The following is a 25,675-nucleotide window of genomic DNA, read 5'->3' on the forward strand; positions in this document are numbered from 1 at the left end:
CCAATCCAATCCAAGGAACGGCATCAACTCCAATCCAATCCAAACCAATCCAATCCAATCAAATCCAATTCAATCCAATGCAATCCAAGCCAATCCAATCCAATCTAAACAAAGGAACGGCATCCAATCCAATCCAATCCAAGGAACGGCATCCAATCCAATCCAATCCAATGTAATCAATTCCAATCCAATCCAATCCAATCTAAGGAACGGCATTAAACGAATCCAATCCAATTCAATCCAATCCCTCGAACGGCATCCAGCCCAATCCAATCCATTCCAATCCAAACCAATCCAATCCAATCCAATTCAATCCAATCCAATGAACGGCATCCAATCCAATCCAAACGAGCCAATCCAAACCAATCTAAGGAACGGCATTCAATCCAATCCAGTCCAATCCAATCCAATCCAGTCCAATGCAATCCATTCCAATCCAATCCAATCAAATCCAATCCAATCCAATCTAAGGAACGGCATTAACCGAATCCAATCCAATCCAATCCAATGCAATCCAATCCAATGTAACCCAATCCAATCTAAGGAACGGCATCCAATCCAATCCAATCCAATCCAAACCAATCCAATCGAATCCAATTCAGTCCAAACCAATGAACTGCATCCAATCCAATCCAATCCAATCAAATCCAATTCAATCCAATGCAATCCAAGCCAATCCAATCCAATCTAAACAAAGGAACGGCATCCAATCCAATCCAATCTAAGGAACTGCATCCAATCCAATCCAATCCAAGAAACGGCATCCAATACAACGCAACCCAATCCAATCCAATCCAACGAACGGGATCGAATCCAATCCAATCCAATCCAATGCAATCCAATCCAATCCAATCCAATCCAATGCAATCCAATCCAATACAATCCAATCCAATCCAATCCAATCCAGTCCAATCCAATCCAATCCGATCCGATCCAAGGAACGGCATCGAATCCAATCCAATCCAATCCAATCCAAACCAATCCAATCCACTCCAATCCAAGGAACGGCATCCAATCCAATCCAATCCAATCCAAGGAACGGCATCAACTCCAATCCAATCCAAACCAATCCAATCCAACCAAATCCAATCCAATCCAATGCAAGGGACGGCATCCAATCTAATCCAATCCAATCCAGTCCAAGGATCGGCACCCATTCCAGTCCAATCCAATCCAATCCAATACAAGGAACGTCATCAAATCCAAACCAATCCAAACCAATCCAATCCAATCCAATCCAAGGAACGGCATCCAATCCAATCCAATCCAATCCAATGCAATCCATTCCATTCCAATCCAATACAATCCAATCCAATCCAATCTAAGGAACGGCATCCAATCCAATCCAAGAAACGGTATCCAATACAACCCAATCCCATCCAATCCAATCCAACGAACGTGATCGAATCCAATCCAATCCAATGCAATCCAATCCAATCCAATCCAATCCAATCCAATCCAATCCAATCAAATCCAATCCAATCCAATGCAATCCAATCCAATCCAAGGAACGGCATCCAGTCAAATCCAATCCAATCCAATCCAATGCAATCCAATCCAAGGAACGGCTTCCAATCCATTCCAATCCAATCCAATCCAATCTAATCCAAGGAATGGCATCCAATCAAATGCAATACAATCCAATCCAATCCAATCCAACCCAAGGAACGGCATCCAACCCAATCCAAGGAACGGCATCCAACCCAATCCAATCCAGTCCAATCCAATCCAACCCAATCCAATCCAATCCAATCCAGTCCAATACAAGGAACGGGATCCAATCCCATCCAATCCAATGCAATCCAATCCAATCCTATCCAAGCCAATCCGCTCCAAGCTAAGGAACGGCATCCAATCCAATTCAATCCAATCCAACCCAATCCAATTCACGGATCAGCATACAATCAAATCCAATCCAATCCAATCCAAGGAACGGCATCAACACCAATCCAATCCAATCCAATCCAAACCAATCCAATCCAATCAAATCCAATTCAATCCAATCCAAGGGACGGCATCCAATCCAATCCAATTCAATCCAATCCAAGGATCGGTACCCAATGCAATCCAATCCAATCCAATACAAGGAACGGCATCAAATCAAATCCAATCCAAACTAATCCAATCCAATCCAAGGAACGGCATCCAATCCAATCCAATCCAATGCAATCCAATCCAATCCAATCTAAGGAACTACATCCAATACAATCCAATCCAAGAAACGGCACCAATCCAATCCAATGCAATCCAATCCAATCCAATGCAATCCAATCCAAGGAACGGCATCCAGTCGAATCCAATCCAATCCAATCCAATTCAATCCAAGGAACGGCATCCAATCCAATCCAATCCAAACAAATCCAAGTAACGGCATCCAATCCAATCCAAAACAATACAATCTAATCCAAGGAACGGCATCCAATCCAATTCAATCCAATCCAAGGAAGGACATCCAATCCAATCCAATCCAATCCAGTCCTATCGAACGAACGGCATCCAATCCAATCCAATCCAGTCAAATCCAATTCAAGGATCGGTATACCATCAAATCCAATCCAATCTAATCCAAGGAACGTCATCAACTCCAATCCAATCCAATCCAATCAAATCCAATCCAATACAAGGATCGGCACGCATTCCAATCCAATCCAATCCAATACAAGGATCGGCATCAAATCCAATCCAATCCAAACCAATCCAATCCAATCCAATCCAATCCAATCCAAGGAACGGTATCCAATCCAATCCAATCCAATGCAATCCATTCCATTCCAATCCAATCCAATCCAATCCAATCTAAGGAACTGCATCCAATCCAATCCAAGAAACAGCATCCAATACAACGCAAACCAATCCAATCCAATCCAACGAACGGGATCGAATCCAATCCAATCCAATGCAATCCAATACAATCCAATCCAATCCAATCCAATCCAATCCAATCCAATCCAATGCAATCCAATCCAAGGAACGGCTTCCAATCCATTCCAATCCAATCCAATCCAATCTAATCCAAGGAATGGCATCCAATCAAATGCAATACAATCCAATCCAATCCAATCCAACCCAAGGAACGGCATCCAACCCAATCCAAGGAACGGCATCCAACCCAATCCAATCCAATCCAATCCAATCCAATCCAAGCCAACCCAATCCAATCCAATCCAATCCAGTCCAATACAAGGAACGGGATCCAATCCCATCCAATCCAATGCAATCCAATCCAATCCTATCCAAGCCAATCCACTCCAAGCTAAGGAACGGCATCCAATCCAATTCAATCCAATCCAACCCAATCCAATTCACGGATCAGCATACAATCAAATCCAATCCAATCCAATCCAAGGAACGGCATCAACACCAATCCAATCCAATCCAATCCAAACCAATCCAATCCAATCAAATCCAATTCAATCCAATCCAAGGGACGGCATCCAATCCAATCCAATTCAATCCAATCCAAGGATCGGTACCCAATCCAATCCAATCCAATCCAATACAAGGAACGGCATCAAATCAAATCCAATCCAAACTAATCCAATCCAATCCAAGGAACGGCATCCAATCCAATCCAATCCAATGCAATCCAATCCAATCCAATCTAAGGAACTACATCCAATACAATCCAATCCAAGAAACGGCACCAATCCAATCCAATGCAATCCAATCCAATCCAATGCAATCCAATCCAAGGAACGGCATCCAGTCGAATCCAATCCAATCCAATCCAATTCAATCCAAGGAACGGCATCCAATCCAATCCAATCCAAACAAATCCAAGTAACGGCATCCAATCCAATCCAATACAATACAATCTAATCCAAGGAACGGCATCCAATCCAATCCAATCCAAGGAAGGACATCCAATCCAATCCAATCCAATCCAGTCCTATCGAACGAACGGCATCCAATCCAATCCAATCCAGTCCAATCCAATTCAAGGATCGGCATCCCATCAAATCCAATCCAATCTAATCCAAGGAACGTCATCAACTCCAATCCAATCCAATCCAATCAAATCCAATCCAATCCAAGGATCGGCACGCATTGCAATCCAATCCAATCCAATCCAATCCAATACAAGGAACGGCATCAAATCCAATCCAATCCAAACCAATCCAATCCAATCCAATCCAATCCAAGGAACGGCATCCAATCCAATCCAATCCAATCCAATGCAATCCATTCCATTCCAATCCAATCCAATCCAATCCAATCTAAGGAACTGCATCCAATCCAATCCAAGAAACAGCATCCAATACAACGCAAACCAATCCAATCCAATCCAACGAACGGGATCGAATCCAATCCAATCCAATGCAATCCAATCCAATCCAAGGAACGGCATCCAGTCAAATCCAATCCAATCCAATCCAATGCAATCCAATCCAAGGAACGGCTTCCAATCCATTCCAATCCAATCCAATCCAATCTAATCCAAGGAATGGCATCCAATCAAATGCAATACAATCCAATCCAATCCAATCCAACCCAAGGAACGGCATCCAACCCAATCCAAGGAACGGCATCCAACCCAATCCAATCCAATCCAATCCAATCCAATCCAAGCCAACCCAATCCAATCCAATCCAATCCAGTCCAATACAAGGAACGGGATCCAATCCCATCCAATCCAATGCAATCCAATCCAATCCTATCCAAGCCAATCCACTCCAATCTAAGGAACGGCATCCAATCCAATTCAATCCAATCCAACCCAATCCAATTCACGGATCAGCATACAATCAAATCCAATCCAATCCAATCCAAGGAACGGCATCAACACCAATCCAATCCAATCCAATCCAAACCAATCCAATCCAATCAAATCCAATTCAATCCAATCCAAGGGACGGCATCCAATCCAATCCAATTCAATCCAATCCAAGGATCGGTACCCAATCCAATCCAATCCAATCCAATACAAGGAACGGCATCAAATCAAATCCAATCCAAACTAATCCAATCCAATCCAAGGAACGGCATCCAATCCAATCCAATCCAATGCAATCCAATCCAATCCAATCTAAGGAACTGCATCCAATACAATCCAATCCAAGAAACGGCACCAATCCAATCCAATGCAATCCAATCCAATCCAATCCAATCCAATCCAAGGAACGGCATCCACACCAATCCAATCCAATCCAATCCAAACCAATCCAATCCAATCAAATCCAATTCAATCCAATCCAAGGGACGGCATCCAATCCAATCCAATTCATTCCAATCCAAGGATCGGTACCCAATCCAATCCAATCCAATCCAATACAAGGAACGGCATCAAATCAAATCCAATCCAAACTAATCCAATCCAATCCAAGGAACGGCATCCAATCCAATCCAATCCAATGCAATCCAATCCAATCCAATCTAAGGAACTGCATCCAATACAATCCAATCCAAGAAACGGCACCAATCCAATCCAATGCAATCCAATCCAATCCAATGCAATCCAATCCAAGGAACGGCATCCAGTCGAATCCAATCCAATCCAATCCAATTCAATCCAATGAACGGCATCCAATCCAATCCAATCCAAACAAATCCAAGTAACGGCATCCAATCCAATCCAATACAATACAATCTAATCCAAGGAACGGCATCCAATCCAATCCAATCCAAGGAAGGACATCCAATCCAATCCAATCCAATCCAGTCCTATCGAACGAACGGCATCCAATCCAATCCAGTCCAATCCAATTCAAGGATCGGCATACCATCAAATCCAATCCAATCTAATCCAAGGAACGTCATCAACTCCAATCCAATCCAATCCAATCAAATCCAATCCAATCCAAGGATCGGCACCCATTCCAATCCAATCCAATCCAATCCAATACAATACAAGTAACGGCATCAAATCCAATCCAATCCAAACCAATCCAATCCAATCCAATCCAATCCAAGGAACGGCATCCAATCCAATCCAATCCAATGCAATCCATTCCATTCCAATCCAATCCAATCCAATCCAATCTAAGGAACTGCATCCAATCCAATCCAAGAAACAGCATCCAATACAACGCAAACCAATCCAATCCAATCCAACGAACGGGATCAAATCCAATCCAATCCAATGCAATCCAATCCAATCCAATCCAATACAATACAATACAATACAATACAATCAAATCCAATCCAATTCAATCCAATCCGATCCGATCCAAGGAACGGCATCGAATCCAATCCAATCCAATCCAAACCAATCCAATCCACTCCAATCCAAGGAACGGCATCCAATCCAATATAATCCAAACCAATCCAATCCAATCCAAGGAACGGCAACCAATCCAATCCAATCCAATGCAATCCATTCCAATCCAATCCAATCCAAGCCAATCCAATCCAAGCCAAGCCAATCCAATACAATCCAATCCAATCCAATCCATTCCAATCTAAGGAACGGCATCCAATCCAATCCAATCCAATCAAATCCAAGGAACGGTATCCAATCCAATCTAATCCAAGGAACGGCATCCAATCCAATCCAATCCAATCCAAGGTAAGGCATCCAATCCAACCCAATCCAATCCAATCCATTCCAACCCTATCGAACGGACGGCATCCAATCCAATCCAATCCAATCCAGTCCAATCGAAACCAATCCAATCCATTCCAATCCAATCCAATCGAGTCCAATTCAAGGAACGGGATCCGATCCCATCCAATCCAATGTAATCCAATCCAATCCAATCCTATCCAAGCCAATCCACTCCATGCTAAGGAACGGCATCCAATCCAATTCAATACAATCCAACCCAATCCAATTCAAGGATCGGCATACAATCAGGTCCAATCCAATCCAATCCAATCCAAGGAACGGCATCAAATCCAATCCAATCCAAACCAATCCAATCCAATCAAATCCAATCCAATCCAATGCAAGGGACGGCATCCAATCTAATCCAATCCAATCCAATCCAATCCAAGGATCGGCACACATTCCAATCCAATCCAATCCAATGCAATACAAGGAACGTCATCAAATCCAATCCAATCCAAACCAATCCAATCCAATCCAATCCAAGGAACGGCATCCAATCCAATCCAATCCAATCCAATGCAATCCATTCCATTCCAATCCAATCCAATCCAATCCAATCCAATCCAATCTAAGGAACGGCATCCAATCCAATCCAAAAAACGGCATCCAATACAACCCAATCCCATCCAATCCAATCCAACGAACGGGATCGAATCCAATCCAATCCAATGCAATCCAATGCAATCCAATCCAATCCAATCCAATGCAATCCAATCCAATCCAATCAAATCCAATTCAATCCAATCCAAGGGACGGCATCCAATCCAATCCAATTCAATGCAATCCAAGGATCGGTACCCAATTCAATCCAATCCAATCCAATACAAGGAACGGCATCAAATCAAATCCAATCCAAACTAATCCAATCCAATCCAAGGAACGGCATCCAATCCAATCCAATCCAACTCAATCCAATCCAATCCAATCTAAGGAACTGCATCCAATACAATCCAATCCAAGAAACGGCACCAATCCAATCCAATGCAATCCAATCCAATCCAATGCAATCCAATCCAAGGAACGGCATCCAGTCGAATCCAACCCAATCCAATCCATTTCAATCCAAGGAACGGCATCCAATCCAATCCAATCCAAACAAATCCAAGTAACGGCATCCAATCCAATCCAATACAATACAATCTAATCCAAGGAACGGCATCCAATCCAATCCAATCCAATCCAAGGAAGGACATCCAATCCAATCCAATCCAATCCAGTCCTATCGAACGAACGGCATCCAATCCAATCCAATCCAGTCCAATCCAATTCAAGGATCGGCATGCCATCAAATCCAATCCAATCTAATCCAAGGAACGTCATCAACTCCAATCCAATCCAATCCAATCAAATCCAATCCATTCCAAGGATCGGCACCCATTCCAATCCAATCCAATCCAATCCAATCCAATACAAGGAACGGCATCAAATCCAATCCAATCCAAACCAATCCAATCCAATCCAATCCAATCCAAGGAACGGCATCTAATCCAATCCAATCCAATGCAATCCATTCCATTCCAATCCAATCCAATCCAATCCAATCTAAGGAACTGCATCCAATCCAATCCAAGAAACAGCATCCAATAGAACGCAAACCAATCCAATCCAATCCAACGAACGGGATCGAATCCAATCCAATCCAATGCAATCCAATCCAGTCCAATCCAATCCAATACAACACAATCAAATCCAATCCAATCCAATCCAATCCGATCCGATCCGATCCAAGGAACGGCATCGAATCCAATCCAATCCAAACCAATCCAATGCACTCCAATCCAAGGAACGGCATCCAATCCAATATAATCCAAACCAATCCAATCCAATCCAAGGAACGGCAACCAATCCAATCCAATCCAATGCAATCCGTTCCAATCCAATCCAATCCAAGCCAATCCAATCCAAGCCAATCCAATCCAATCCAATCCAATCCAATCCAATCCATTCCAATCTAAGGAACGGCATCCAATCCAATCCAATCCAAGTAACGTCACCCAATCCAATCCACTCTAATCCAATCCAAACCAACGAATGGCATCCAATCCAATCCAATCCAATGCAATCCAATCCAATCCAATCCAAACCAGTCCAATACATTCCAATCCAATCGAATCCAATCCAATCGAAGCCAACCCAATGCACTCCAATCCAATCCAAGGGACGGCATCCAATCCAATCCAATCCAATCAAATCCAAGGAACGGCATCCAATCCAATCTAATCCAAGGAACGGCATCCAATCCAATCCAATCCAATCCAATCCAAGGAAAGGCATCCAATCCAACCCAATCCAATCCATTCCAATCCATTCCAACCCTATCGAACGGACGGCATCCAATCCAATCCAATCCAATCCAGTCCAATCGAAACCAATCCAATCCATTCCAATCCAATCCAATCGAGTCCAATTCAAGGAACGGGATCCGATCCCATCCAATCCAATGCAATCCAATCCAATCCAATCCTATCCAAGCCAATCCACTCCATGCTAAGGAACGGCATCCAATCCAATTCAATACAATCCAACCCAATCCAATTCAAGGATCGGCATACAATCAGGTCCAATCCAATCCAAGGAACGGCATCGAATCCAATCCAATCCAAACCAATCCAATCCAATCAAATCCAATCCAATCCAATGCAAGGGACGGCATCCAATCTAATCCAATGCAATCCAATCCAATCCAAGGATCGGCACCCATTCCAATCCAATCCAATCCAATCCAATACAACGAACGTCATCAAATCCAATCCAATCCAAACCAATCCAATCCAATCCAATCCAAGGAACGGCATCCAATCCAATCCAATCCAATCCAATGCAATCCATTCCATTCCAATCCAATCCAATCCAATCCAATCCAATCCAATCCAATCGAAGGAACGGCATCCAATCCAATCCAAGAAACGGCATCCAATACAACCCAATCCCATCCAATCCAATCCAACGAACGTGATCGAATCCAATCCAATCCAATGCAATCCAATCAAATCCAATCAAATCCAATTCAATCCAATCCAAGGGACGGCATCCAATCCAATCCAATTCAATCCAATCCAAGGATCGGTACCCAATCCAATCCAATCCAATCCAATACAAGGAACGGCATCAAATCAAATCCAATCCAAACTAATCCAGTCCAATCCAAGGAACGGCATCCAATCCAATCCAATCCAATGCAATCCAATCCAATCCAATCTAAGGAACTGCATCCAATACAATCCAATCCAAGAAACGGCACCAATCCAATCCAATGCAATCCAATCCAATCCAATGCAATCCAATCCAAGGAACGGCATCCAGTCGAATCCAATCCAATCCAATCCAATTCAATCCAAGGAACGGCATCCAATCCAATCCAATCCAAACAAATCCAAGTAACGGCATCCAATCCAATCCAATACAATACAATCTAATCCAAGGAACGGCATCCAATCCAATCCAATCCAAGGAAGGACATCCAATCCAATCCAATCCAATCCAGTCCTATCGAACGAACGGCATCCAATCCAATCCAATCCAGTCCAATCCAATTCAAGGATCGGCATACCATCAAATCCAATCCAATCTAATCCAAGGAACGTCATCAACTCCAATCCAATCCAATCCAATCAAATCCAATCCAATCCAAGGATCGGCACCCATTCCAATCCAATCCAATCCAATCCAATCCAAGGAACGGCATCCAATCCAATCCAATCCAATGCAATCCATTCCATTCCAATCCAATCCAATCCAATCCAATCCAATCCAATCTAAGGAACTGCATCCAATCCAATCCAAGAAACAGCATCCAATACAACGCAAACCAATCCAATCCAATCCAACGAACGGGATCGAATCCAATCCAATCCAATGCAATCCAATCCAATCCAATCCAATCCAATACAATACAATCAAATCCAATCCAATCCAATCCAATCCAATCCAATCCGATCCGATCCAAGGAACGGCATCGAATCCAATCCAATCCAATCCAAACCAATCCAATCCACTCCAATCCAAGGAACGGCATCCAATCCAATATAATCCAAACCAATCCAATCCAATCCAAGGAACGGCAACTAATCCAATCCAATCCAATGCAATCCATTCCAATCCAATCCAATCCAAGCCAATCCAATCCATGCCAATCCAATCCAATCCAATCCAATCCATTCCAATCTAAGGAACGGCATCCAATCCAATCCAATCCAAGTAACGTCACCCAATCCAATCCACTCTAATCCAATCCAAACCAACGAATGGCATCCAATCCAATCCAATCCAATGCAATCCAATCCAATCCAATTCAAACCAGTCCAATACATTCCAAAACAATCGAATCCAATCCAATCGAAGCCAACCCAATGCACTCCAATCCAATCCAAGGGACGGCATCCAATCCAATCCAATCCAATCAAATCCAAGGAACGGCATCCAATCCAATCTAATCCAAGGAACGGCATCCAATCCAATCCAATCCAATCCAATCCAAGGAAAGGCATCCAATCCAACCCAATCCAATCCAATCCAATCCATTCCAACCCTATCGAACGGACGGCATCCAATCCAATCCAATCCAATCCAGTCCAATCGAAACCAATCCAATCCATTCCAATCCAATCCAATCGAGTCCAATTCAAGGAACGGGATCCGATCCCATCCAATCCAATGCAATCCAATCCAATCCTATCCAAGCCAATCCACTCCATGCTAAGGAACAGCATCCAATCCAATTCAAAACAATCCAACCCAATCCAATTCAAGGATCGGCATACAATCAGGTCCAATCCAATCCAATCCAAGGAACGGCATCAAATCCAATCCAATCCAAACCAATCCAATCCAATCAAATCCAATCCAATCCAATGCAAGGGACGGCATCCAATCTAATCCAATCCAATCCAATCCAATCCAAGGATCGGCACCCATTCCAATCCAATCCAATCCAATCCAATACAAGGAACGTGATCAAATCCAATCCAATCCAAACCAATCCAATCCAATCCAATCCAAGGAACGGCATCCAATCCAATCCAATCCAATCCAATGCAATCCATTCCATTCCAATCCAATCCAATCCAATCCAATCGAATCCAATCTAAGGAACGGCATCCAATCCAAGAAACGGCATCCAATACAACCCAATACCATCCATTCCAATCCAACGAACGTGATCGAATCCAATCCAATCCAATGCAATCCAATCCAATCCAATCCAATCCAATCCAATCCAATCCAATCCAATCAAATCCAATCCAATCAAATGCAATCCAATCCAATCCAATCAAAGGAACGGCATCCAGTCAAATACAATCCAATCCAATGCAATCCAATCCAAGGAACGGCTTCCAATCCATTCCAATCCAATCCAATCCAATCTAATCCAAGGAATGGCATCCAATCAAATGCAATCCAATCCAATCCAATCTAAGGAACTGCAGCCAATCCAGTCCAAGAAACAGCATCCAATACAACGCAAACCAATCCAATCCAATCCAACGAACGGGATCGAATCCAATCCAATCCAATGCAATCCAATCCAATCCAATCCAATCCAATCCATTCCAATCCAATACAATACAATACAATCAAATACAATCCAATCCAATACAATCCGATCCGATCCAAGGAACGGCATCGAATCCAATCCAATCCAATCCAAACCAATCCAATCCACTCCAATCCAAGGAACGGCATCCAATCCAATATAATCCAAACCAATCCAATCAAATTCAAGGAACGGCAACCAATCCAATCCAATCCAATGCAATTCATTCCAATCCAATCCAATCCAAGCCAATGCAATCCAAGCCCATCCAATCCAATCCAATCCATTCCAATCTAAGGAACGGCATCCAATCCAATCCAATCCAAGTAACGTCACCCAATCCAATCCACTCTAATCCAATCCAAACCAACGAATGGCATCCAATCCAATCCAATCCAATGCAATCCAATCCAATCCAATCCAAACCAGTCCAATACATTCCAATCCAATCGAATCCAATCCAATCGAAGCCAACCCAATGCACTCCAATCCAATCCAAGGTACGGCATCCAATCCAATCCAATCCAATCAAATCCAAGGAACGGCATCCAATCCAATCTAATCCAAGGAACGGCATCCAGTCCAATCCAATCCAATCCAATCCAAGGAAAGGCATCCAATCCAACCCAATCCAATCCAATCCAATCCAATCCAACCCTATCGAACGGACGGCATCCAATCCAATCCAATCCAATCCAGTCCAATCGAAACCAATCCAATCCATTCCAATCCAATCCAATCGAGTCCAATTCAAGGAACGGGATCCGATCCGGTCCCATCCAATCCAATGCAATCCAATCCAATCCAATCCTATCCAAGCCAATCCACTCCATGCTAAGGAACGGCATCCAATACAATTCAATGCAATCCAACCCAATCCAATTCAAGGATCGGCATACAATCAGGTCCAATCCAATCCAATCCAATCCAAGGAACGGCATCCACTCCAATCCAATCCAAACCAATCCAATCCAATCAAATCCAATCCAATGCAAGGGACGGCATTCAATCTAATCCAATCCAATCCAAGGATCGGCACCCATTCCAATCCAATCCAATCCAATCCAATACAAGGAACGTCATCAAATCCAATCCAATCCAAACCAATCCAATCCAATCCAATCCAAGGAACGGCATCCAATCCAATCCAATCCAATCCAATGCAATCCATTCCATTCCAATCCAATACAATCCAATCCAATCCAATCTAAGGAACGGCATCCAATCCAATCCAAGAAACGGCATCCAATTCAACCCAATCCCATCCAATCCAATCCAACGAACGTGATCGAATCCAATCCAATCCAATCCAATCCAATCCAATCCAATCAAATCCAATCCAATCCAATGCAATCCAATCCAATCCAAGGAACGGCATTGAGTCAAATCCAATCCAATCCAATCCAATGCAATCCAATCCAAGGAACGGCTTCCAATCCATTCCAATCCAATCCAATCCAATCTAATCCAAGGAATGGCATCCAATCAAATGCAATACAATCCAATCCAATCCAATCCAAGCCAAGGAACGGCATCCAACCCAATCCAAGGAACGGCATCCAACCCAATCCAATCCAATCCAATCCAATCCAATCCAATCCAACCCAATCCAATCCAATCCAGTCCAATACACGGAACGGGATCCAATCCCATCCAATCCAATGCAATCCAATCCAATCCTATCCAAGCCAATCCAATACAAGGAACGGCATCAAATCCGATCCAGTCCAAACCAATCCAATCCAATCCAATCCAAGGAACGGCATCCAATCCACTCCAATCCAATGCAATCCATTCCATTCCAATCCAATCCAATCCAATCCAATCCAATCTAAGGAACTGCATCCAATCCATTCCAAGAAACATCATCCAATACAACGCAAACCAATCCAATCCAACGAACGGGATCGAATCCAATCCAATCCAATGCAATCCAATCCAATGCAATCCAATCCAATCCAATACAATACAATACAATCAAATCCAATCCAATCCAATCCAATCCAATCCGATCCGATCCAAGGAACGGCATCGAATCCAATCCAATCCAATCCACTCCAATCCAAGGAACGGCATCCAATCCAATATAATCAAAACCAATCCAATCAAATTCAAGGAACGGCAACCAATCCAATCCAATCCAATGCAATCCATTCCAATCCAATCCAATCCAAGCCAATCCAATCCAAGCCAATCCAATCCAATCCAATCCATTCCAATCTAAGGAACGGCATCCAATCCAATCCAATCCAAGTAACGTCACCCAATCCAATCCAAACCAACGAATGGCATCCAATCCAATCCAATCCAATGCAATCCAATCCAATCCAATCCAAACCAGTCCAATACATTCCAATCCAATCGAATCCAATCCAATCGAAGCCAACCCAATGCACTCCAATCCAATCCAAGGTACGGCATCCAATCCAATCCAATCCAATCAAATCCAAGGAACGGCATCCAATCCAATCTAATCCAAGGAACGGCATCCAGTCCAATCCAATCCAATCCAATCCAAGGAAAGGCATCCAATCCAACCCAATCCAATCCAATCCAATCCAATCCAACCCTATCGAACGGACGGCATCCAATCCAATCCAATCCAATCCAGTCCAATCGAAACCAATCCAATCCATTCCAATCCAATCCAATCGAGTCCAATTCAAGGAACGGGATCCGATCCGGTCCCATCCAATCCAACGCAATCCAATCCAATCCAATCCTATCCAAGCCAATCCACTCCATGCTAAGGAACGGCATCCAATACAATTCAATGCAATCCAACCCAATCCAATTCAACGATCGGCATACAATCAGGTCCAATCCAATCCAATCCAATCCAAGGAACGGCATCCACTCCAATCCAATCCAAACAAATCCAATCCAATCAAATCCAATCCAATGCAAGGGACGGCATCCAATCTAATCCAATCCAATCCAATCCAAGGATCGGCACCCATTCCAATCCAATCCAATCCAATCCAATACAAGGAACGTCATCAAATCCAATCCAATCCAAACCAATCCAATCCAATCCAATCCAAGGAACGGCATCCAATCCAATCCAATCCAATCCAATGCAATCCATTCCATTCCAATCCAATACAATCCAATCCAATCCAATCTAAGGAACGGCATCCAATCCAATCCAAGAAACGGTATCCAATTCAACCCAATCCCATCCAATCCAATCCAACGAACGTGATCGAATCCAATCCAATCCAATCCAATCCAATCCAATCCAATCAAATCCAATCCAATCCAATGCAATCCAATCCAATCCAAGGAACGGCATTGAGTCAAATCCAATCCAATCCAATCCAATGCAATCCAATCCAAGGAACGGCTTCCAATCCATTCCAATCCAATCCAATCCAATCTAATCCAAGGAATGGCATCCAATCAAATGCAATACAATCCAATCCAATCCAATCCAACCCAAGGAACGGCATCCAACCCAATCCAAGGAACGGCATCCAACCCAATCCAATCCAATCCAATCCAATCCAATCCAATCCAACCCAATCCAATCCAATCCAGTCCAATACAAGGAACGGGATCCAATCCCATCCAATCCAATGCAATCCAATCCAATCCTATCCAAGCCAATCCAATACAAGGAACGGCATCAAATCCAATCCAGTCCAAACCAATCCAATCCAATCCAATCCAATCCAAGGAACGGCATCCAATCCACTCCAATCCAATGCAATCCATTCCATTCCAATCCAATCCAATCCAATCCAATCCAATCCAATCTAAGGAACTGCATCCAATCCAATCCAAGAAACATCATCCAATACAACGCAAACCAATCCAATCCAACGAACGGGATCGAATCTAATCCAATCCAACGCAATCCAATCCAATGCAATCCAATCCAATCCAATACAATACAATACAAGCAAATCCAATCCAATCCAATCCAATCCGATCCGATCCAAGGAACGGCATCGAATCCAATCCAATCCAATCCAAACCAATCCAATCCACTCCAATCCAAGGAACGGCATCCAATCCAATATAATCCAAACCAATCCAATCAAATTCAAGGAACGGCAACCAATCCAATCCAATCCAATGCAATCCATTCCAATCCAATCCAATCCAAGCCAATCCAATCCAAGCCAATCCAATCCAATCCAATCCATTCCAATCTAAGTAACGGCATCCAATCCAATCCAATCCAAGTAACGTCACCCAATCCAATCCAAACCAACGAATGGCATCCAATCCAATCCAATCCAATGCAATCCAATCCAATCCAATCCAAACCAGTCCAATACATTCCAATCCAATCGAATCCAATCCAATCGAAGCCAACCCAATGCACTCCAATCCAATCCAAGGTACGGCATCCAATCCAATCCAATCCAATCAAATCCAAGGAACGGCATCCAATCCAATCTAATCCAAGGAACGGCATCCAGTCCAATCCAATCCAATCCAATCCAAGGAAAGGCATCCAATCCAACCCAATCCAATCCAATCCAATCCAATCCAATCCAACCCTATCGAACGGACGGCATCCAATCCAATCCAATCCAATCCAATCCAATCTAAGGAACTGCATCCAATACAATCCAATCCAAGAAACGGCACCAATCCAATCCAATGCAATCCAATCCAATCCAATGCAATCCAATCCAAGGAACGGCATCCAGTCGAATCCAATCCAATCCAATCCAATTCAATCCAAGGAACGGCATCCAATCCAATCCAATCCAAACAAATCCAAGTAACGGCATCCAATCCAATCCAATACAATACAATCTAATCCAAGGAACGGCATCCAATCCAATCCAATCCAAGGAAGGACATCCAATCCAATCCAATCCAATCCAGTCCTATCGAACGAACGGCATCCAATCCAATCCAATCCAGTCCAATCCAATTCAAGGATCGGCATACCATCAAATCCAATCCAATCTAATCCAAGGAACGTCATCAACTCCAATCCAATCCAATCCAATCAAATCCAATCCAATCCAAGGATCGGCACCCATTCCAATCCAATCCAATCCAATCCAATCCAAGGAACGGCATCCAATCCAATCCAATCCAATGCAATCCATTCCATTCCAATCCAATCCAATCCAATCCAATCCAATCCAATCTAAGGAACTGCATCCAATCCAATCCAAGAAACAGCATCCAATACAACGCAAACCAATCCAATCCAATCCAACGAACGGGATCGAATCCAATCCAATCCAATGCAATCCAATCCAATCCAATCCAATCCAATACAATACAATCAAATCCAATCCAATCCAATCCAATCCAATCCAATCCGATCCGATCCAAGGAACGGCATCGAATCCAATCCAATCCAATCCAAACCAATCCAATCCACTCCAATCCAAGGAACGGCATCCAATCCAATATAATCCAAACCAATCCAATCCAATCCAAGGAACGGCAACTAATCCAATCCAATCCAATGCAATCCATTCCAATCCAATCCAATCCAAGCCAATCCAATCCATGCCAATCCAATCCAATCCAATCCAATCCAATCCATTCCAATCTAAGGAACGGCATCCAATCCAATCCAATCCAAGTAACGTCACCCAATCCAATCCACTCTAATCCAATCCAAACCAACGAATGGCATCCAATCCAATCCAATCCAATGCAATCCAATCCAATCCAATTCAAACCAGTCCAATACATTCCAAAACAATCGAATCCAATCCAATCGAAGCCAACCCAATGCACTCCAATCCAATCCAAGGGACGGCATCCAATCCAATCCAATCCAATCAAATCCAAGGAACGGCATCCAATCCAATCTAATCCAAGGAACGGCATCCAATCCAATCCAATCCAATCCAATCCAAGGAAAGGCATCCAATCCAACCCAATCCAATCCAATCCAATCCATTCCAACCCTATCGAACGGACGGCATCCAATCCAATCCAATCCAATCCAGTCCAATCGAAACCAATCCAATCCATTCCAATCCAATCCAATCGAGTCCAATTCAAGGAACGGGATCCGATCCCATCCAATCCAATGCAATCCAATCCAATCCAATCCTATCCAAGCCAATCCACTCCATGCTAAGGAACAGCATCCAATCCAATTCAAAACAATCCAACCCAATCCAATTCAAGGATCGGCATACAATCAGGTCCAATCCAATCCAATCCAAGGAACGGCATCAAATCCAATCCAATCCAAACCAATCCAATCCAATCAAATCCAATCCAATCCAATGCAAGGGACGGCATCCAATCTAATCCAATCCAATCCAATCCAATCCAAGGATCGGCACCCATTCCAATCCAATCCAATCCAATCCAATACAAGGAACGTGATCAAATCCAATCCAATCCAAACCAATCCAATCCAATCCAATCCAAGGAACGGCATCCAATCCAATCCAATCCAATCCAATGCAATCCATTCCATTCCAATCCAATCCAATCCAATCCAATCGAATCCAATCTAAGGAACGGCATCCAATCCAAGAAACGGCATCCAATACAACCCAATACCATCCATTCCAATCCAACGAACGTGATCGAATCCAATCCAATCCAATGCAATCCAATCCAATCCAATCCAATCCAATCCAATCCAATCCAATCCAATCAAATCCAATCCAATCAAATGCAATCCAATCCAATCCAATCAAAGGAACGGCATCCAGTCAAATACAATCCAATCCAATGCAATCCAATCCAAGGAACGGCTTCCAATCCATTCCAATCCAATCCAATCCAATCTAATCCAAGGAATGGCATCCAATCAAATGCAATCCAATCCAATCCAATCTAAGGAACTGCAGCCAATCCAGTCCAAGAAACAGCATCCAATACAACGCAAACCAATCCAATCCAATCCAACGAACGGGATCGAATCCAATCCAATCCAATGCAATCCAATCCAATCCAATCCAATCCAATCCATTCCAATCCAATACAATACAATACAATCAAATACAATCCAATCCAATACAATCCGATCCGATCCAAGGAACGGCATCGAATCCAATCCAATCCAATCCAAACCAATCCAATCCACTCCAATCCAAGGAACGGCATCCAATCCAATATAATCCAAACCAATCCAATCAAATTCAAGGAACGGCAACCAATCCAATCCAATCCAATGCAATTCATTCCAATCCAATCCAATCCAAGCCAATGCAATCCAAGCCCATCCAATCCAATCCAATCCATTCCAATCTAAGGAACGGCATCCAATCCAATCCAATCCAAGTAACGTCACCCAATCCAATCCACTCTAATCCAATCCAAACCAACGAATGGCATCCAATCCAATCCAATCCAATGCAATCCAATCCAATCCAATCCAAACCAGTCCAATACATTCCAATCCAATCGAATCCAATCCAATCGAAGCCAACCCAATGCACTCCAATCCAATCCAAGGTACGGCATCCAATCCAATCCAATCCAATCAAATCCAAGGAACGGCATCCAATCCAATCTAATCCAAGGAACGGCATCCAGTCCAATCCAATCCAATCCAATCCAAGGAAAGGCATCCAATCCAACCCAATCCAATCCAATCCAATCCAATCCAACCCTATCGAACGGACGGCATCCAATCCAATCCAATCCAATCCAGTCCAATCGAAACCAATCCAATCCATTCCAATCCAATCCAATCGAGTCCAATTCAAGGAACGGGATCCGATCCGGTCCCATCCAATCCAATGCAATCCAATCCAATCCAATCCTATCCAAGCCAATCCACTCCATGCTAAGGAACGGCATCCAATACAATTCAATGCAATCCAACCCAATCCAATTCAAGGATCGGCATACAATCAGGTCCAATCCAATCCAATCCAATCCAAGGAACGGCATCCACTCCAATCCAATCCAAACCAATCCAATCCAATCAAATCCAATCCAATGCAAGGGACGGCATTCAATCTAATCCAATCCAATCCAATCCAAGGATCGGCACCCATTCCAATCCAATCCAATCCAATCCAATACAAGGAACGTCATCAAATCCAATCCAATCCAAACCAATCCAATCCAATCCAATCCAAGGAACGGCATCCAATCCAATCCAATCCAATCCAATGCAATCCATTCCATTCCAATCCAATACAATCCAATCCAATCCAATCTAAGGAACGGCATCCAATCCAATCCAAGAAACGGCATCCAATTCAACCCAATCCCATCCAATCCAATCCAACGAACGTGATCGAATCCAATCCAATCCAATCCAATCCAATCCAATCCAATCAAATCCAATCCAATCCAATGCAATCCAATCCAATCCAAGGAACGGCATTGAGTCAAATCCAATCCAATCCAATCCAATGCAATCCAATCCAAGGAACGGCTTCCAATCCATTCCAATCCAATCCAATCCAATCTAATCCAAGGAATGGCATCCAATCAAATGCAATACAATCCAATCCAATCCAATCCAAGCCAAGGAACGGCATCCAACCCAATCCAAGGAACGGCATCCAACCCAATCCAATCCAATCCAATCCAATCCAATCCAATCCAATCCAATCCAACCCAATCCAATCCAATCCAGTCCAATACACGGAACGGGATCCAATCCCATCCAATCCAATGCAATCCAATCCAATCCTATCCAAGCCAATCCAATACAAGGAACGGCATCAAATCCGATCCAGTCCAAACCAATCCAATCCAATCCAATCCAAGGAACGGCATCCAATCCACTCCAATCCAATGCAATCCATTCCATTCCAATCCAATCCAATCCAATCCAATCCAATCTAAGGAACTGCATCCAATCCATTCCAAGAAACATCATCCAATACAACGCAAACCAATCCAATCCAACGAACGGGATCGAATCCAATCCAATCCAATGCAATCCAATCCAATGCAATCCAATCCAATCCAATACAATACAATACAATCAAATCCAATCCAATCCAATCCAATCCAATCCGATCCGATCCAAGGAACGGCATCGAATCCAATCCAATCCAATCCACTCCAATCCAAGGAACGGCATCCAATCCAATATAATCCAAACCAATCCAATCAAATTCAAGGAACGGCAACCAATCCAATCCAATCCAATGCAATCCATTCCAATCCAATCCAATCCAAGCCAATCCAATCCAAGCCAATCCAATCCAATCCAATCCATTCCAATCTAAGGAACGGCATCCAATCCAATCCAATCCAAGTAACGTCACCCAATCCAATCCAAACCAACGAATGGCATCCAATCCAATCCAATCCAATGCAATCCAATCCAATCCAATCCAAACCAGTCCAATACATTCCAATCCAATCGAATCCAATCCAATCGAAGCCAACCCAATGCACTCCAATCCAATCCAAGGTACGGCATCCAATCCAATCCAATCCAATCAAATCCAAGGAACGGCATCCAATCCAATCTAATCCAAGGAACGGCATCCAGTCCAATCCAATCCAATCCAATCCAAGGAAAGGCATCCAATCCAACCCAATCCAATCCAATCCAATCCAATCCAATCCAACCCTATCGAACGGACGGCATCCAATCCAATCCAATCCAATCCAGTCCAATCGAAACCAATCCAATCCATTCCAATCCAATCCAATCGAGTCCAATTCAAGGAACGGGATCCGATCCGGTCCCATCCAATCCAACGCAATCCAATCCAATCCAATCCTATCCAAGCCAATCCACTCCATGCTAAGGAACGGCATCCAATACAATTCAATGCAATCCAACCCAATCCAATTCAAGGATCGGCATACAATCAGGTCCAATCCAATCCAATCCAATCCAATCCAAGGAACGGCATCCACTCCAATCCAATCCAAACCAATCCAATCCAATCAAATCCAATCCAATGCAAGGGACGGCATCCAATCTAATCCAATCCAATCCAATCCAAGGATCGGCACCCATTCCAATCCAATCCAATCCAATCCAATACAAGGAACGTCATCAAATCCAATCCAATCCAAACCAATCCAATCCAATCCAATCCAAGGAACGGCATCCAATCCAAAACAATCCAATCCAATGCAATCCATTCCATTCCAATCCAATACAATCCAATCCAATCCAATCTAAGGAACGGCATCCAATCCAATCCAAGAAACGGCATCCAATTCAACCCAATCCCATCCAATCCAATCCAACGAACGTGATCGAATCCAATCCAATCCAATCCAATCCAATCCAATCCAATCCAATCCAATCAAATCCAATCCAATCCAATGCAATCCAATCCAATCCAAGGAACGGCATTGAGTCAAATCCAATCCAATCCAATCCAATGCAATCCAATCCAAGGAACGGCTTCCAATCCATTCCAATCCAATCCAATCCAATCTAATCCAAGGAATGGCATCCAATCAAATGCAATACAATCCAATCCAATCCAATCCAACCCAAGGAACGGCATCCAACCCAATCCAAGGAACGGCATCCAACCCAATCCAATCCAATCCAATCCAATCCAATCCAATCCAACCCAATCCAATCCAATCCAGTCCAATACAAGGAACGGGATCCAATCCCATCCAATCCAATGCAATCCAATCCAATCCTATCCAAGCCAATCCAATACAAGGAACGGCATCAAATCCAATCCAGTCCAAACCAATCCAATCCAATCCAATCCAAGGAACGGCATCCAATCCACTCCAATCCAATGCAATCCATTCCATTCCAATCCAATCCAATCCAATCCAATCCAATCTAAGGAACTGCATCCAATCCAATCCAAGAAACATCATCCAATACAACGCAAACCAATCCAATCCAACGAACGGGATCGAATCCAATCCAATCCAATGCAATCCAATCCAATGCAATCCAATCCAATCCAATACAATACAATACAATCAAATCCAATCCAATCCAATCCAATCCGATCCGATCCAAGGAACGGCATCGAATCCAATCCAATCCAATCCAAACCAATCCAATCCACTCCAATCCAAGGAACGGCATCCAATCCAATATAATCCAAACCAATCCAATCAAATTCAAGGAACGGCAACCAATCCAATCCAATCCAATGCAATCCATTCCAATCCAATCCAATCCAAGCCAATCCAATCCAAGCCAATCCAATCCAATCCAATCCATTCCAATCTAAGGAACGGCATCCAATCCAATCCAATCCAAGTAACGTCACCCAATCCAATCCAAACCAACGAATGGCATCCAATCCAATCCAATCCAATGCAATCCAATCCAATCCAATCCAAACCAGTCCAATACATTCCAATCCAATCGAATCCAATCCAATCGAAGCCAACCCAATGCACTCCAATCCAATCCAAGGTACGGCATCCAATCCAATCCAATCCAATCAAATCCAAGGAACGGCATCCAATCCAATCTAATCCAAGGAACGGCATCCAGTCCAATCCAATCCAATCCAATCCAAGGAAAGGCATCCAATCCAACCCATTCCAATCCAATCCAATCCAATCCAATCCAACCCTATCGAACGGACGGCATCCAATCCAATCCAATCCAATCCAGTCCAATCGAAACCAATCCAATCCATTCCAATCCAATCCAATCGAGGCCAATTCAAGGAACGGGATCCGATCCCATCCAATCCAATGCAATCCAATCCAATCCAATCCTATCCAAGCCAATCCACTCCATGCTAAGGAACGGCATCCAATACAATTCAATACAATCCAACCCAATCCAATTCAAGGATCGGCATACAATCAGGTCCAATCCAATCCAATCCAATCCAACGAACGTGATCGAATCCAATCCAATCCAATGCAATGCAATCCAATCCAATCCAATCCAATCCAATCCAATCCAATCAAATCCAATCCAATCCAATGCAATCCAATCCAATCCAAGGAACGGCATTGAGTCAAATCCAATCCAATCCAATCCAATGCAATCCAATCCAAGGAACGGCTTCCAATCCATTCCAATCCAATCCAATCCAATCTAATCCAAGGAATGGCATCCAATCAAATGCAATACAATCCAATCCAATCCAATCCAACCCAAGGAACGGCATCCAACCCAATCCAAGGAACGGCATCCAACCCAATGCAATCCAATCCAATCCAATCCAATCCAATCCAACCCAATCCAATCCAATCCAGTCCAATACAAGGAACGGGATCCAATCCCATCCAATCCAATGCAATCCAATCCAATCCTATCCAAGCCAATCCACTCCAATCTAAGGAACGGCATCCAATCCAATTCAATCCAATCCAACCCAATCCAATTCACGGATCAGCATACAATCAAATCCAATCCAATCCAATCCAATCCAAGGAACGGCATCAACACCAATCCAATCCAATCCAATCCAAAACAATCCAATCCAATCAAATCCAATTCAATCCAATCCAAGGGACGGCATCCAATCCAATCCAATCCAATTCAATCCAATCCAAGGATCGGTACCCAATCCAATCCAATCCAATCAAATTCAAGGAACGGCATCAAATCAAATCCAATCCAAACTAATCCAATCCAATCCACGGAACGGCATCCAATCCAATCCAATCCAATCCAATGCAATCCAATCCAATCCAATCTAAGGAACTGCATCCAATACAATCCAATCCAAGAAACGGCACCAATCCAATCCAATGCAATCCAATCCAATCCAATGCAATCCAATCCAAGGAACGGCATCCAGTCGAATCCAATCCAATCCAATCCAATTCAATCCAGGGAACGGCAATCTAATCCAATCTAATCCAATACAATCCAAACAAATCCAAGAAACGGCATCCAATCCAATCCAATACAATACAATCTAATCCAAGGAACGGCATCCAATCCAATCCAATCCAATCCAAGGAAGGACATCCAATCCAATCCAATCCAATCCAATCCTATCAAACGAACGGCATCCAATCCAATCCAATCCAGTCCAATCCAAACAAATACAATCCATTCCAATCCAATCCAATCCAGTCCAATCCAAGGAACGCGATCCAATCCCATCCAATCCAATGCAATCCAATCCAATCCAATCCAATCCAATCCTATCCAAGCCAATCCACTCCATGCTAAGGAACGGCATCCAATCCAATTCAATCCAGTCCGACCCAATCCAATTCAAGGATCGGCATACCATCAAATCCAATCCAATCTAATCCAAGGAACGTCATCAACTCCAATCCAATCCAATCCAATCAAATCCAATCCAATCCAAGGATCGGCACCCATTCCAATCCAATCCAATCCAATCCGAAACAAGGAACGGCATCAAATCCAATCCAATCCAATGAAATCCATTCTATTCCAATCCAATCCAATCCAATCTAAGGAACTGCATCCAATCCAATCCAATCCAAGAAACGGCATCCAATACAACGCAAACCAATCCAATCCAATCCAACGAACGGAATCCAATCCAATCCAATGCAATGCAATCCAATCCAATCCAATGCAATCCAATCCAATACAATCCAATACAATCCAATCCAATTCAATCCAATCCGATCCGAGGAACGGCATCGAATCCAATCCAATCCAATCCAAACCAATCCAATCCACTCCAATCCAAGGAACGGCATTCAATCCAATCCAATCCAATCCAAGTAACGGCATCCAATACAATCCAATCCAAACCAACGAACGGCATCCAATCCAATCTAAT

Source organism: Mustelus asterias, chromosome 23 (genome assembly GCF_964213995.1).
Source record: "Mustelus asterias chromosome 23, sMusAst1.hap1.1, whole genome shotgun sequence".
NCBI lineage: Eukaryota > Metazoa > Chordata > Chondrichthyes > Carcharhiniformes > Triakidae > Mustelus > Mustelus asterias.